General features: G+C 43.3%; 1 long non-coding RNA gene across 1 annotated transcript; it reads left to right on the top strand.

Annotated features, from left to right (window-relative positions):
• The first annotated feature begins 6,663 nt into the window (after positions 1-6,663).
• On the top strand, positions 6,664-7,714 carry LOC135529886 (uncharacterized). Its single transcript, XR_010453755.1, has 3 exons — positions 6,664-6,806; positions 6,873-7,134; positions 7,345-7,714. It is a non-coding gene; the product is annotated as an uncharacterized LOC135529886 (long non-coding RNA).
• The last annotated feature ends 7,097 nt before the right edge of the window (positions 7,715-14,811 follow it).

Raw genomic sequence — 14,811 nt, 5'->3', positions numbered from 1 at the left:
TGTATACATCAATGATGTCGTTCTTGCTGCTGGTGACTCTCTGATCCACCTCTGGTGATAGTGATATATATATGTACAGTATTATGGTGACAATGGTGTTTATAAACTGGGTGGGTCAAGCCCTGAATGCTGATTTGCTGACATTCCTGGTATATCAGACCGTATACACGGTTATGACAAAACATTTATTTTTACTACTCTAATTACATTGGTTACCAGTTTATAATAGCAATAAGGCACCATGGGGGTTTGTGATATGTTTTGCAAATAAGAAAAAAAACGAAGAAAAGCCCCACGGTAGTTAAGAGGCGCCGAAGACGCCGAAGAACATGGCAGATGTTTTACATTCTCCCAACCAATTGTGCTATTTTGTATTTTTTATTCTTTTTACTTATTGTGTACTCAATGTTGCTGGTACTGTCTCTTTTTATTGTGTTCATAATGTTGCTGCTATTGTCTCTCTTTTGTCTCTTTTTTGACTTCTGGAAATAACTTCTGGACATCAGAAAAGCGATTATTTACCACGGACTGGAAGAAACTTTTTCCTTTAACGAATCTGACGATATACTGCTTTCACTAAGATTATCCTACCAACGAGACATTAAAAACTGTAACATCTTATGTTTCACCGAGACGTGGCTGAACGACGATACGGACAATATAGAGCTAGCGGGATTTTCCACGCACTGGCAGAACAGAGACGCTACCTCTGGTAAAACGAGGGGTGGGGGTGTGTGTCTATTCGTCCATAACAGCTGGTGCGCGATGTCTATTATTAAACACTGTTCCCCATGCTTGTTCAATAAACCTTTAAACAATGAATGAACTTGCACCTGTGGAACGGTCCTTAAGACACTAACAGCTTACAGACGGAACTGTTTACAGACGGTAGGCAATTAAGGTCACAATTATGAAAAGTTATGACACTAAAGAGGCCTTTCTACTGACTCTGAAAAACACCAATAGAAAGATGCCCAGGGTCCCTGCTTGTCTGAGTGAGCATAACTTAGCCATGCTGCAAGGAGGCATGAGGACTGCAGATGTGGGCCAGGGCAATAAATTGCAATGTCTGTACTGTGAGACGCCTAAGACAGTGCTACAGGGAGACCGGACGGACAGCTGATCGTACCGTACAGGATCGGTACATCCGAATATCACACCTGCGGGACAGGTACAGGATGGCAACAACAACTGCCCGATTTACACCAGGAACGCACAACCACTCCATCAGTGCTCAGACAGTCCGCAATAGGCTGAGAGAGGCTGGACTGAGGGCTTGTAGGCCTGTTGTAATACAAGTCCTCACCAGAAATCACCGGCAACAATGTCGCCTATGGGCACAAATCCACCGTCGCTGGACCAGACAAGACTGGCAAGAAGTGTTCTTCACTAACGAGTCACGGTTTTGTCTCACCAGGGGTGATGGTTAGATTCGCGTGTATCGTCGAAAGAATGAGCGTTACACTGGAGCGGGATCAATTTGAAGGTGGAGGGTCCGTCATGGTCTGGGGCGGTGTGTAACAGCATCATCGGACTGCGCTTGTTGTCATTGCAGGCAATCTCAACGCTGTGCGTTACAGGGAAGACATCCTCTTGCCTCATGTGGTACCCTTCCCGTAGGCTCATCCCAACATGACCCTCCAGCATGACAATGCCACCAGTCATACTGCTCGTTCTGTGCATGATTTCCTACAAGATAGGAATGTCAGTGTTCTGCCATGGCCAGCGAAGAGCCCGGATCTTAATCCCATTGAGCACGTCTGGGACCTGTTGGATCAGAGGGTGAGGACTAGGGCCACACCCAGAAATGTCTGAGAACTTGCAGGTGCCTTGGTGGAAGAGTGGGGTAACATCTCACAGCAAGTGGAACATCTGGTGCAGTCCATGAGAAGGAGATGCACTGCAGTACTTATGTGAACTTGGCCTGCTTTATGACAGTTATTGTATTTGCATATTGCAATTTATTATGGATGTTGATGGTATGGCTTGTTATTGTTTCTCTGTCTCCTTTTAGATCAACCATAGTCCATATACATTGCCAGCAAGGTCTCAATTCAAGATGAGTGGAGTGTCAACAACTGTCAATCATTCACCTCCATGTCTTCTATCCATCACCTGCATCTAGAAATACTCTTAAACTGTACTGCATCTCTCCCAGCTACTGGATTAAATATGTCATTTTAAATGATTAATTTAACCTTTTATTTAACTATGCGAGTCAGTTAAGAACAAATTCTCATTTACAATGACGGCCTAGCCCAGACAATTGTGAGCCGCCCTATGGGACTCCAAATCATGGCCCGGTTGTGACTGTTCTAGTCTGTTCCGTGCCAGGCCACTAAGTACCTCAGCCCATCCATACTATACACCCTGGTCTGTTCCGTGCCAGGCAACTAGTACCTCAGCCCATCCATACTATACACCCTGGTCTGTTCCGTGCCAGGCAACTAGTACCTCAGCCCATCCATACTATACACCCTGGTCTGTTCCGTGCCAGGCAACTAGTACCTCAGCCCATCCATACTATATACCCTGTTCTGTTCCGTGCCAGGCCACTAAGTACCTCAGCCCATCCATACTATATACCCTGGTCTGTTCCGTGCCAGGCCACTAGTACCTCAGCCCATATATACATTTACATTTAAGTCATTTAGCAGACGCTCTTATCCAGAGCGACTTACAAATTGGTGAATTCACCTTCTGACATCCAGTACCCTGTTCTGTTCTGTTCCGTGCCAGGCCACTAAGTACCTCCTCCCATCCATACTATATACCCTGGTCTGTTCCGTGCCAGGCCACTAAGTACCTCCTCCCATCCATACTATATACCCTGGTCTGTTCCGTGCCAGGCCAGTAAGTACCTCCTCCCATCCATACTATATACCCTGGTCTGTTCCGTGCCAGGCCACTAAGGACCTCCTCCCATCCATACTATATACCCTGGTCTGTTCCGTGCCAGGCCACTAAGTGTCTCAGCCCATCTATACTATATACCCTGGTCTGTTCGGTGCCAGGCCACTAAGTTCCTCCTCCCATCTATACTATATACCCTGGTCTGTTCCATGCCAGGCCACTAAGTACCTCAGCCTATCTGTACTATATACCCTGGTCTGTTCCGTGCCAGGCCACTAGTACCTCAGCCCATCTGTACTATATACCCTGGTCTGTTCGGTGCCAGGCCACTAAGTTCCTCCTCCTATCTATACTATATACCCTGGTCTGTTCTGTTCCGTGCCAGGCCACTAAGTACCTCAGCCTATCTGTACTATATACCCTGGTCTGTTCTGTTCCGTGCCAGGCCACTAACTACCTCAGCCTATCTGTACTATATACCCTGGTCTGGTCTGTTCCATGCCAGGCCACTAAGTACCTCAGCCTATCTGTACTATATACCCTGGTCTGTTCCGTGCCAGGCCACTAAGTGTCTCAGCCCATCTATACTATATACCCTGGTCTGTTCGGTGCCAGGCCACTAAGTTCCTCCTCCCATCTATACTATATACCCTGGTCTGTTCGGTGCCAGGCCACTAAGTTCCTCAGCCCATCTATACTATATACCCTGGTCTGTTCCGTTCCAGGCCACTAAGTACCTCAGCCCATCTATACTATATACCCTGTTCTGTTCCGTGCCAGGCCACTAGTACCTCAGCCCATCTATACTATATACACTGGTCTGTTCTGTTCCAGGCCGCTAAGTACCTCCTCCCATCCATACTATATACACTGGTCTGTTCTGTTCCGTGCCAGGCCACTAGTACCTCAGCCCATCTATACTATATACCCTGGTCTGTTCTGTTCCAGGCCGCTAAGTACCTCCTCCCATCCATACTATATACCCTGGTCTGTTCCGTGCCAGGCCACTAGTACCTCCTCCCATCCATACTATATACACTGGTCTGTTCTGTTCTGTGCCAGGCCACTAAGTACCTCAGCCTATCTATACTATATACACTGGTCTGTTCCTTGCCAGGCCACTAAGTACCTCAGCCCATCTATACTATATACCCTGGTCTGTTCCGTGCCAGGCCACTAAGTACCTCCTCCCATCCATACTATATACACTGTTCTGTTCTGTGCCAGGCCACTAAGTACCTCAGCCTATCTATACTATATACACTGGTCTGTTCCTTGCCAGGCCACTAAGTACCTCCTCCCATCCATACTATATACCCTGGTCTGTTCCGTGCCAGGCCACTAAGTACCTCCTCCCATCCATACTATATACCCTGGTCTGTTCCGTGCCAGGCCACTAAGGACCTCCTCCCATCCATACTATATACCCTGGTCTGTTCGGTGCCAGGCCACTAAGTTCCTCCTCCCATCTATACTATATACCCTGGTCTGTTCCATGCCAGGCCACTAAGTACCTCCTCCCATCCATACTATATACCCTGGTCTGTTCCGTGCCAGGCCACTAAGTACCTCCTCCCATCCATACTATATACCCTGGTCTGTTCCGTGCCAGGCCACTAAGTACCTCCTCCCATCCATACTATATACCCTGGTCTGTTCCGTGCCAGGCCACTAAGGACCTCCTCCCATCCATACTATATACCCTGGTCTGTTCGGTGCCAGGCCACTAAGTTCCTCCTCCCATCTATACTATATACCCTGGTCTGTTCCATGCCAGGCCACTAAGTACCTCAGCCTATCTGTACTATATACCCTGGTCTGTTCCGTGCCAGGCCACTAGTACCTCAGCCCATCTGTACTATATACCCTGGTCTGTTCGGTGCCAGGCCACTAAGTTCCTCCTCCTATCTATACTATATACCCTGGTCTGTTCTGTTCCGTGCCAGGCCACTAAGTACCTCAGCCTATATGTACTATATACCCTGGTCTGTTCTGTTCCGTGCCAGGCCACTAAGTACCTCAGCCTATCTGTACTATATACCCTGGTCTGGTCTGTTCCATGCCAGGCCACTAAGTACCTCAGCCTATCTGTACTATATACCCTGGTCTGTTCCGTGCCAGGCCACTAAGTGTCTCAGCCCATCTATACTATATACCCTGGTCTGTTCGGTGCCAGGCCACTAAGTTCCTCCTCCCATCTATACTATATACCCTGGTCTGTTCGGTGCCAGGCCACTAAGTACCTCAGCCCATCTATACTATATACCCTGTTCTGTTCCGTGCCAGGCCACTAGTACCTCAGCCCATCTATACTATATACACTGGTCTGTTCTGTTCCAGGCCGCTAAGTACCTCCTCCCATCCATACTATATACACTGGTCTGGTCTGTTCCGTGCCAGGCCACTAGTACCTCAGCCCATCTATACTATATACACTGGTCTGTTCTGTTCCAGGCCGCTAAGTACCTCCTCCCATCCATACTATATACCCTGTTCTGTTCTGTGCCAGGCCACTAAGTACCTCAGCCTATCTATACTATATACACTGGTCTGTTCCTTGCCAGGCCACTAAGTACCTCAGCCCATCTATACTATATACCCTGGTCTGTTCCGTGCCAGGCCACTAGTACCTCAGCCTATATGTACTATATACCCTGGTCTGTTCTGTTCCGTGCCAGGCCACTAAGTACCTCCTCCCATCCATACTATATACCCTGGTCTGGTCTGTTCCTTGCCAGGCCACTAAGTACCTCAGCCCATCTATACTATATACCCTGGTCTGTTCCGTGCCAGGCCACTAGTACCTCAGCCCATCTATACTATATACCCTGGTCTGTTCCGTGCCAGGCCACTAAGTACCTCAGCCCATCTATACTATATACCCTGGTCTGTTCCTTGCCAGGCCACTAGTACCTCAGCCCATCTATACTATATACACTGGTCTGTTCTGTTCCGTGCCAGGCCACTAGTACCTCAGCCCATCTATACTATATACCCTGTTCTGTTCCGTGCCAGGCCACTAAGTACCTCCTCCCATCCATACTATATACCCTGTTCTGTTCCGTGTCTGTGCATCTTCAGTGTTATTAAACCACCTCAACGAGAATCCTACCCATCTGTCATCTGTGCCTTTTCACCAGCACAAGGTGGTAGAAAACACATCATATAACCTCAGCTGAAGAATATGCAGTCCACCAAGTCCTCCCTTTATACGTACCGGGATGATATCGGGCTGTCTTGATACTAATCCTGGTATCAGTATCGACATCCAAATTCTGGTATCATGACCGACGCTAGAGCCACCAAATAGGTACCTCTTGGATGGTTCCGTCTGTGGCATTTCAAGCTAGCTGTGGACTGAGTTTACTCCATTACTCGTGTGTGTGTGTGTGTGTGCGCGCGTTCGTGCGTGCTAGTGTGTGTGTGTGTACACCACTTCAGAGTTCCCCAGCAGGCACCCAGGGCTTTACCTAATTTGCAGCCGTCACGTCAGCATGGGGCTGGGATGACAGGATCACTCCACCCTCCTCTCCTCTCCTCTCCGTGCATGTAGGAACCTGCTGATGGGGCGGGGAGCATGGAGGTGCAGGCCTCCAGAAGGAGTTTATAATTAGCCACTAATGTACAGTACATGGAGGAAAGGCAAGAGGGTGTGTGTGTGTGTGTGTGTGTGTGTGTGCGTGGGGCAGGGCAGGGCAGGGGGTAGCAGCAGCTGGTGACAGGCTGGAATAAGCGAGGTGCGAGGTGGTAGGAGCGAGACAAGGGGGGGGGGGTGTGCCTGCTGATGGCGCTCTGCGTCTCACGGCTCAGTGGGTGAGAATTGTGTCTGGGGCTGGCTAGGCTGCTGATTGCTTTGATGTGAAATGATTGTGTTTTAACAGCCTATGGGGTCCACAGACCACAGGCACTGCTCTCTGACTGCTTCTGTCCATCACATGGCCAGCTCTGCCTGGGTAAGTGCCAGTCCGACTCGCTGTCTCTCTGACTCTGTCTCTCTGACTTCTCTCTCCATCACACAGCCAGCTCTGCCTGGGTAAGTGCCAGTCCGACTCGCTGTCTCTCTGACTTCTCTCTCCATCACACAGCCAGCTCTGCCTGGGTAAGTGCCAGTCCGACTCGCTGTCTCTCTGACTCTCTGTCTCTCTGACTCCCTGTCGCTCTGACTCGCTGTCTCTCTGACTTCTCTCTCCATCACACAGCCAGCTCTGCCTGGGTAAGTGCCAGTCCGACTCGCTGTCTCTCTGACTTCTCTCTCCATCATGCCGGGCCAGCTCTGCCTGGGTAAGTGCCAGTCCGACTCCCTGACTCTCTGACTCTCTGTCTCTCTGACTCCCTGTCTCTCTGACTCCCTGTCTCTCTGACTCTCTGTCTCTCTGACTCTCTGTCTCTCTGACTCCCTGTCTCTCTGACTCCCTGTCTCTCTGACTCTCTGACTCCCTGTCTCTCTGACTCTCTGTCTCTCTGACTCTCTCTCTTTTCTCCATCACACAGCCAGCTCTCCGCTGAATGTGGAGGAAGTGTGAAGGCGTTGGGCAGTGAGGGGGCTGGTGTTGTACAGACGCTGGGAGGTGAAAGGCACAGCTGCTGGTTGTTCCTCCAGGTAATGTCTCCTGATGAAAAGGTCTGGTGGTGGCGAGAAGGTGCAAATGAAAGAGTGGACTAAAGTTCTCTCAAGTCAGGGCTCTGGAGGCTGGCCCAGACCCACAGGGTCCAAGAGACAAACAAATGTTCCCTCAATGGCATGAGTACAGCGCTTTCAGAAACTATTCATACCCCTTGACTTATTCCACATGTTGAGTTACAGCCTGAATTTAAAAATGTATCAACTATAATTTGCTCACCCATCTACACACAATACCCCATAATGACATCACAATACCCCATCATGACATCACAATACCCATTAATGACAAATTGAAAACATTTTTTTAGAACTTTGTTATGAAAATGAGATATTTCAAAAATGTTTTCACTGTCATTATGGGGTATTGTGCTGTCATTATGGGATATTGTGATGTCATTATGGGGTATTGTGTGTAAAATGGTGGAGACAAATATTTTTTCTCAGCCATCAACACAAAATGAAATGTAATGAAATTCCTGTAATGAAAATTGTTTGAAAATGAAATACAGAAATATCAAATATACATAAAAAAATGTTTAAAAAAAATGTTTTCAATTTGTTATTGTATGAAGAGGAAAAATTTATTAATTTTCAATTCCGGTTGGAAGAATACCGGAAGAATACCTGAAGTGTGAATACTGTGTGTGTGTGTGTGTGTGTGTGTGTGTGTGTGTGTGTGTGTGTGTGTGTGTGTGTGTGTGTGTGTGTGTGTGTGTGTGTGTGTGTGTGTGTGTGTGTGTGTGTGTGTGTGTGTGTGTGTGTGTGTGTACAGTACCAGTCAAATGTCAACAGTGTGCAGGCAGGTGGCTACTTTTAAGAATCTAAAATGTAAACTATATTTTAATTTATTTTTTGCTTACTACATGATTCCATAAGTGTATTGACATAGTTTTGAAGCCTTCCCTATTATGCTACAATGCAGAAAATAGTACAAATAAAGAAAATCACTAGCATGACTAGGTGTGTGTCCAAACTTTTGACTGGTACTGTGTATATATACAGTACAAACAAGTATTTAGTCAACCTCTGTCATTGTGAAGAATTACAGAAAACGTTTGACCTCTGTCATTGTGAAGACTTACAGAAAACGTTTGACCTCTGTCATTGTGGAGACTTACAGAAAACGTTTGACCTCTGTCATTGTGGAGACTTACAGAAAACGTTTGACCTCTGTCATTGTGAAGACACAGAAAACGTTTGACCTCTGTCATTGTGAAGACACAGAAAACGTTTGACCTCTGTCATTGTAAAGACACAGAAAACGTTTGACCTCTGTCATTGTGAAGACACAGAAAACGTTTGACCTCTGTCATTGCCAACAAAGTATTGAGAGAAACTTTTGTTATTGACCAAATACTTATTTTCCACCATAATTTGCAAATAAATTCATAAAAAATCCTACAATGTGATTTTCTGGATTTTCTTCTCTCATTTTGTCTGTCATAGTTTTAAGTGGGAGAATTTGCACAATTGGTGGCTGACTAAATACTTTTTGCCCCACTGTACATATACAACTATATCACCATAATACTGTATATATACAACTATATCACTATAATACTGTATATATACAACTATATCACCATAATACTGTATATATACAACTACATCACCATAATACTGTATATACACAACTATATCACAATAATACTGTATATACACAACTATATCACCATAATACTGTATATATACAACTACATCACCATAATACTGTATATACACAACTATATCACCATAATACTGTATATACACAACTATATCACCATAATACTGTATATATACAACTACATCACCATAATACTGTATATACACAACTATATCACCATAATACTGTATATACACAACTATATCACCATAATACTGTATATATACAACTACATCACCATAATACTGTATATATGGAACCATATTTAAGCAATACGGACAGAGGAGGTGTGGTCGACAAAATCAAATCAAACTTTATTAGTCACATGCGCCGAATACAACAAGTGTAGACCTTACCGTGAAATGCTGAATACAACAAGTGTAGACCTTACCATGAAATGCTGAATACAAGTGTAGACCTTACCATGAAATGCTGAATACAACAAGTGTAGACCTTACCATGAAATGCTGAATACAACAAGTGTAGACCTTACCATGAAATGCTGAATACAACAAGTGTAGACCTTACCATGAAATGCTGAATACAACAAGTGTAGACCTTACCATGAAATGCTGAATACAACAAGTGTAGACCTTACCATGAAATGCTGAATACAACAAGTGTAGACCTTACCATGAAATGCTGAATACAACAAGTGTAGACCCTACCGTAAAATGCTGAATACAACAAGTGTAGACCTTACCATGAAATGCTGAATACAAAAAGTGTAGACCCTACCGTGAAATGCTGAATACAACAAGTGTAGACCTTACCATGAAATGCTGAATACAACAAGTGTAGACCTTACCATGAAATGCTGAATACAACAAGTGTAGACCCTATCGTGAAATGCTGAATACAACAAGTGTAGACCTTACCATGAAATGCAGAATACAACAAGTGTAGACCCTACCGTGAAATGCTGAATACAACAAGTGTAGATCTTACCATGAAATGCTGAATACAACAAGTGTAGACCTTACCATGAAATGCTGATTACAACAAGTGTAGACCTTACCATGAAATGCAGAATACAACAAGTGTAGACCTTACCATGAAATGCTGAATACAACAAGTGTAGACCCTAACATGAAATGCTGAATACAACAAGTGTAGACCTTACCATGAAATGCTGAATACAACAAGTGTAGACCTTACCATGAAATGCTGAATACAACAAGTGTAGACCTTACCATGAAATGCTGAATACAACAAGTGTAGACCTTACCATGAAATGCTGAATACAACAAGTGTAGACCTTACCATGAAATGCTGAATACAACAAGTGTAGACCTTACCATGAAATGCTGAATACAACAAGTGTAGACCCACCGTGAACTGCTGAATACAACAAGTGTAGACCTTACCATGAAATGCTGAATACAACAAGTGTAGACCTTTCCATGAAATGCTGAATACAACAAGTGTAGACCCTACCGTGAAATGCTGAATACAACAAGTGTAGACCCTACCGTGAAATGCTGAATACAACAAGTGTAGACCTTACCATGAAATGCTGAATACAACAAGTGTAGACCTTACCATGAAATGCTGAATACAACAAGTGTAGACCCTACCGTGAAATGCTGAATACAACAAGTGTAGACCTTACCATGAAATGCAGAATACAACAAGTGTAGACCCTACCGTGAAATGCTGAATACAACAAGTGTCGACCTTACCATGAAATGCTGAATACAACAAGTGTAGACCTTACCATGAAATGCTGAATACAACAAGTGTAGACCTTACCATGAAATGCAGAATACAACAAGTGTAGACCCTACCATGAAATGCTGAATACAACAAGTGTAGACCTTACCATGAAATGCTGAATACAACAAGCGTAGACCCTACCATGAAATGCTGAATACAACAAGTGTAGACCTTACCATGAAATGCAGAATACAACAAGTGTAGACCCTACCATGAAATGCTGAATACAACAAGTGTAGATCTTACCATGAAATGCTGAATACAACAAGTGTAGAACTTACCATGAAATGCTGAATACAACAAGTGTAGACCCTACCGTGAAATGCTGAATACAACAAGTGTAGACCTTACCATGAAATGCTGAATACAACACGTGTAGACCCTACTGTGAAATGCTGAATACAACAAGTGTAGACCTTACCATGAAATGCAGAATACAACAAGTGTAGACCTTACCGTGAAATGCTGAATACAACAAGTGTAGACCTTACCATGAAATGCTGAATACAAGTGTAGACCTTACCATGAAATGCTGAATACAACAAGTGTAGACCTTACCATGAAATGCTGAATACAACAAGTGTAGACCTTACCATGAAATGCTGAATACAACAAGTGTAGACCTTACCATGAAATGCTGAATACAACAAGTGTAGACCTTACCATGAAATGCTGAATACAACAAGTGTAGACCTTACCATGAAATGCTGAATACAACAAGTGTAGACCTTACCATGAAATGCTGAATACAACAAGTGTAGACCCTACCGTAAAATGCTGAATACAACAAGTGTAGACCTTACCATGAAATGCTGAATACAAAAAGTGTAGACCCTACCGTGAAATGCTGAATACAACAAGTGTAGACCTTACCATGAAATGCTGAATACAACAAGTGTAGACCTTACCATGAAATGCTGAATACAACAAGTGTAGACCCTATCGTGAAATGCTGAATACAACAAGTGTAGACCTTACCATGAAATGCAGAATACAACAAGTGTAGACCCTACCGTGAAATGCTGAATACAACAAGTGTAGATCTTACCATGAAATGCTGAATACAACAAGTGTAGACCTTACCATGAAATGCTGATTACAACAAGTGTAGACCTTACCATGAAATGCAGAATACAACAAGTGTAGACCTTACCATGAAATGCTGAATACAACAAGTGTAGACCCTAACATGAAATGCTGAATACAACAAGTGTAGACCTTACCATGAAATGCTGAATACAACAAGTGTAGACCTTACCATGAAATGCTGAATACAACAAGTGTAGACCTTACCATGAAATGCTGAATACAACAAGTGTAGACCTTACCATGAAATGCTGAATACAACAAGTGTAGACCTTACCATGAAATGCTGAATACAACAAGTGTAGACCTTACCATGAAATGCTGAATACAACAAGTGTAGACCCACCGTGAACTGCTGAATACAACAAGTGTAGACCTTACCATGAAATGCTGAATACAACAAGTGTAGACCTTTCCATGAAATGCTGAATACAACAAGTGTAGACCCTACCGTGAAATGCTGAATACAACAAGTGTAGACCCTACCGTGAAATGCTGAATACAACAAGTGTAGACCTTACCATGAAATGCTGAATACAACAAGTGTAGACCTTACCATGAAATGCTGAATACAACAAGTGTAGACCCTACCGTGAAATGCTGAATACAACAAGTGTAGACCTTACCATGAAATGCAGAATACAACAAGTGTAGACCCTACCGTGAAATGCTGAATACAACAAGTGTCGACCTTACCATGAAATGCTGAATACAACAAGTGTAGACCTTACCATGAAATGCTGAATACAACAAGTGTAGACCTTACCATGAAATGCAGAATACAACAAGTGTAGACCCTACCATGAAATGCTGAATACAACAAGTGTAGACCTTACCATGAAATGCTGAATACAACAAGCGTAGACCCTACCATGAAATGCTGAATACAACAAGTGTAGACCTTACCATGAAATGCAGAATACAACAAGTGTAGACCCTACCATGAAATGCTGAATACAACAAGTGTAGATCTTACCATGAAATGCTGAATACAACAAGTGTAGAACTTACCATGAAATGCTGAATACAACAAGTGTAGACCCTACCGTGAAATGCTGAATACAACAAGTGTAGACCTTACCATGAAATGCTGAATACAACACGTGTAGACCCTACTGTGAAATGCTGAATACAACAAGTGTAGACCTTACCATGAAATGCAGAATACAACAAGTGTAGACCTTACCACGAAATCCTGAATACAACAAGTGTAGACCCTACCATGAAATGCTGAATACAACAAGTGTAGACCTTACCATGAAATGCTGAATACAACAAGTGTAGACCTTACCATGAAATGCTGAATACAACAAGTGTAGACCCTACCATGAAATGCTGAATACAACAAGTGTAGACCTTACCATGAAATGCAGAATACAACAAGTGTAGACCTTACCATGAAATGCAGAATACAACAAGTGTAGACCTTACCATGAAATGCAGAATACAACAAGTGTAGACCTTACCATGAAATGCTGAATACAACAAGTGTAGACCTTACCATGAAATGCTGAATACAACAAGTGTAGACCTTACCATGAAATGCTGAATACAACAAGTGTAGACCTTACCATGAAATGCTGAATACAACAAGTGTAGACCCTACCGTGAAATGCTGAATACAACAAGTGTAGACCTTACCATGAAATGCTGAATACAACAAGTGTAGACCTTAATATGAAATGCTGAATACAACAAGTGTAGACCTTACCATGAAATGCTGAATACAACAAGTGTAGACCTTACCATGAAATGCTGAATACAACAAGTGTAGACCCTACCATGAAATGCTGAATACAACAAGTGTAGACCTTACCATGAAATGCTGAATACAACAAGTGTAGACCTTACCGTGAAATGCTGAATACAACAAGTGTAGACCCTACCATGGAATGCTGAATACAACAAGTGTAGACCTTACCATGAAATGCTGAATACAACAAGTGTAGACATTACCATGAAATGCTGAATACAACAAGTGTAGACCTTACCATGAAATGCTGAATACAACAAGTGTAGACCTTACGATGAAATGCTGAATACAACAAGTGTAGACCTTACCATGAAATGCTGAATACAACAAGTGTAGACCCTACGTGAAATGCTGAATACAACAAGTGTAGACCTTACCATGAAATGCAGAATACAACAAGTGTAGACCCTACTGTAAAATGCTGAATACAACAAGTGTAAACCTTACCATGAAATGCTGAATACAACAAGTGTAGACCTTTCCATGAAATGCTGAATACAACAAGTGTAGACCTTACCATGAAATGCTGAATACAACAAGTGTAGACCCTACCATGAAATGCTGAATACAACAAGTGTAGACCTTACCATGAAATGCAGAATACAACAAGTGTAGACCCTACTGTAAAATGCTGAATACAACAAGTGTAAACCTTACCATGAAATGCTGAATACAACAAGTGTAGACCTTTCCATGAAATGCTGAATAGAACAAGTGTAGACATTACCATGAAATGCTGAATACAACAAGTGTAGACCTTACCATGAAATGCTGAATACAACAAGTGTAGACCTTACGATGAAATGCTGAATACAACAAGTGTAGACCTTACCATGAAATGCTGAATACAACAAGTGTAGACCCTACGTGAAATGCTGAATACAACAAGTGTAGACCTTACCATGAAATGCAGAATACAACAAGTGTAGACCCTACTGTAAAATGCTGAATACAACAAGTGTAAACCTTACCATGAAATGCTGAATACAACAAGTGTAGACCTTTCCATGAAATGCTGAATACAACAAGTGTAGACCTTACCATGAAATGCTGAATACAACAAGTGTAGACCCTACCATGAAATGCTGAATACAACAAGTGTAGACCTTACCATGAAATGCAGAATACAACAAG

Source organism: Oncorhynchus masou, unplaced genomic scaffold (assembly GCF_036934945.1).
Source record: "Oncorhynchus masou masou isolate Uvic2021 unplaced genomic scaffold, UVic_Omas_1.1 unplaced_scaffold_1204, whole genome shotgun sequence".
NCBI classification, from domain to species: Eukaryota; Metazoa; Chordata; class Actinopteri; order Salmoniformes; family Salmonidae; genus Oncorhynchus; species Oncorhynchus masou.
This window is presented reverse-complemented; position numbering and strand designations above follow the sequence as displayed.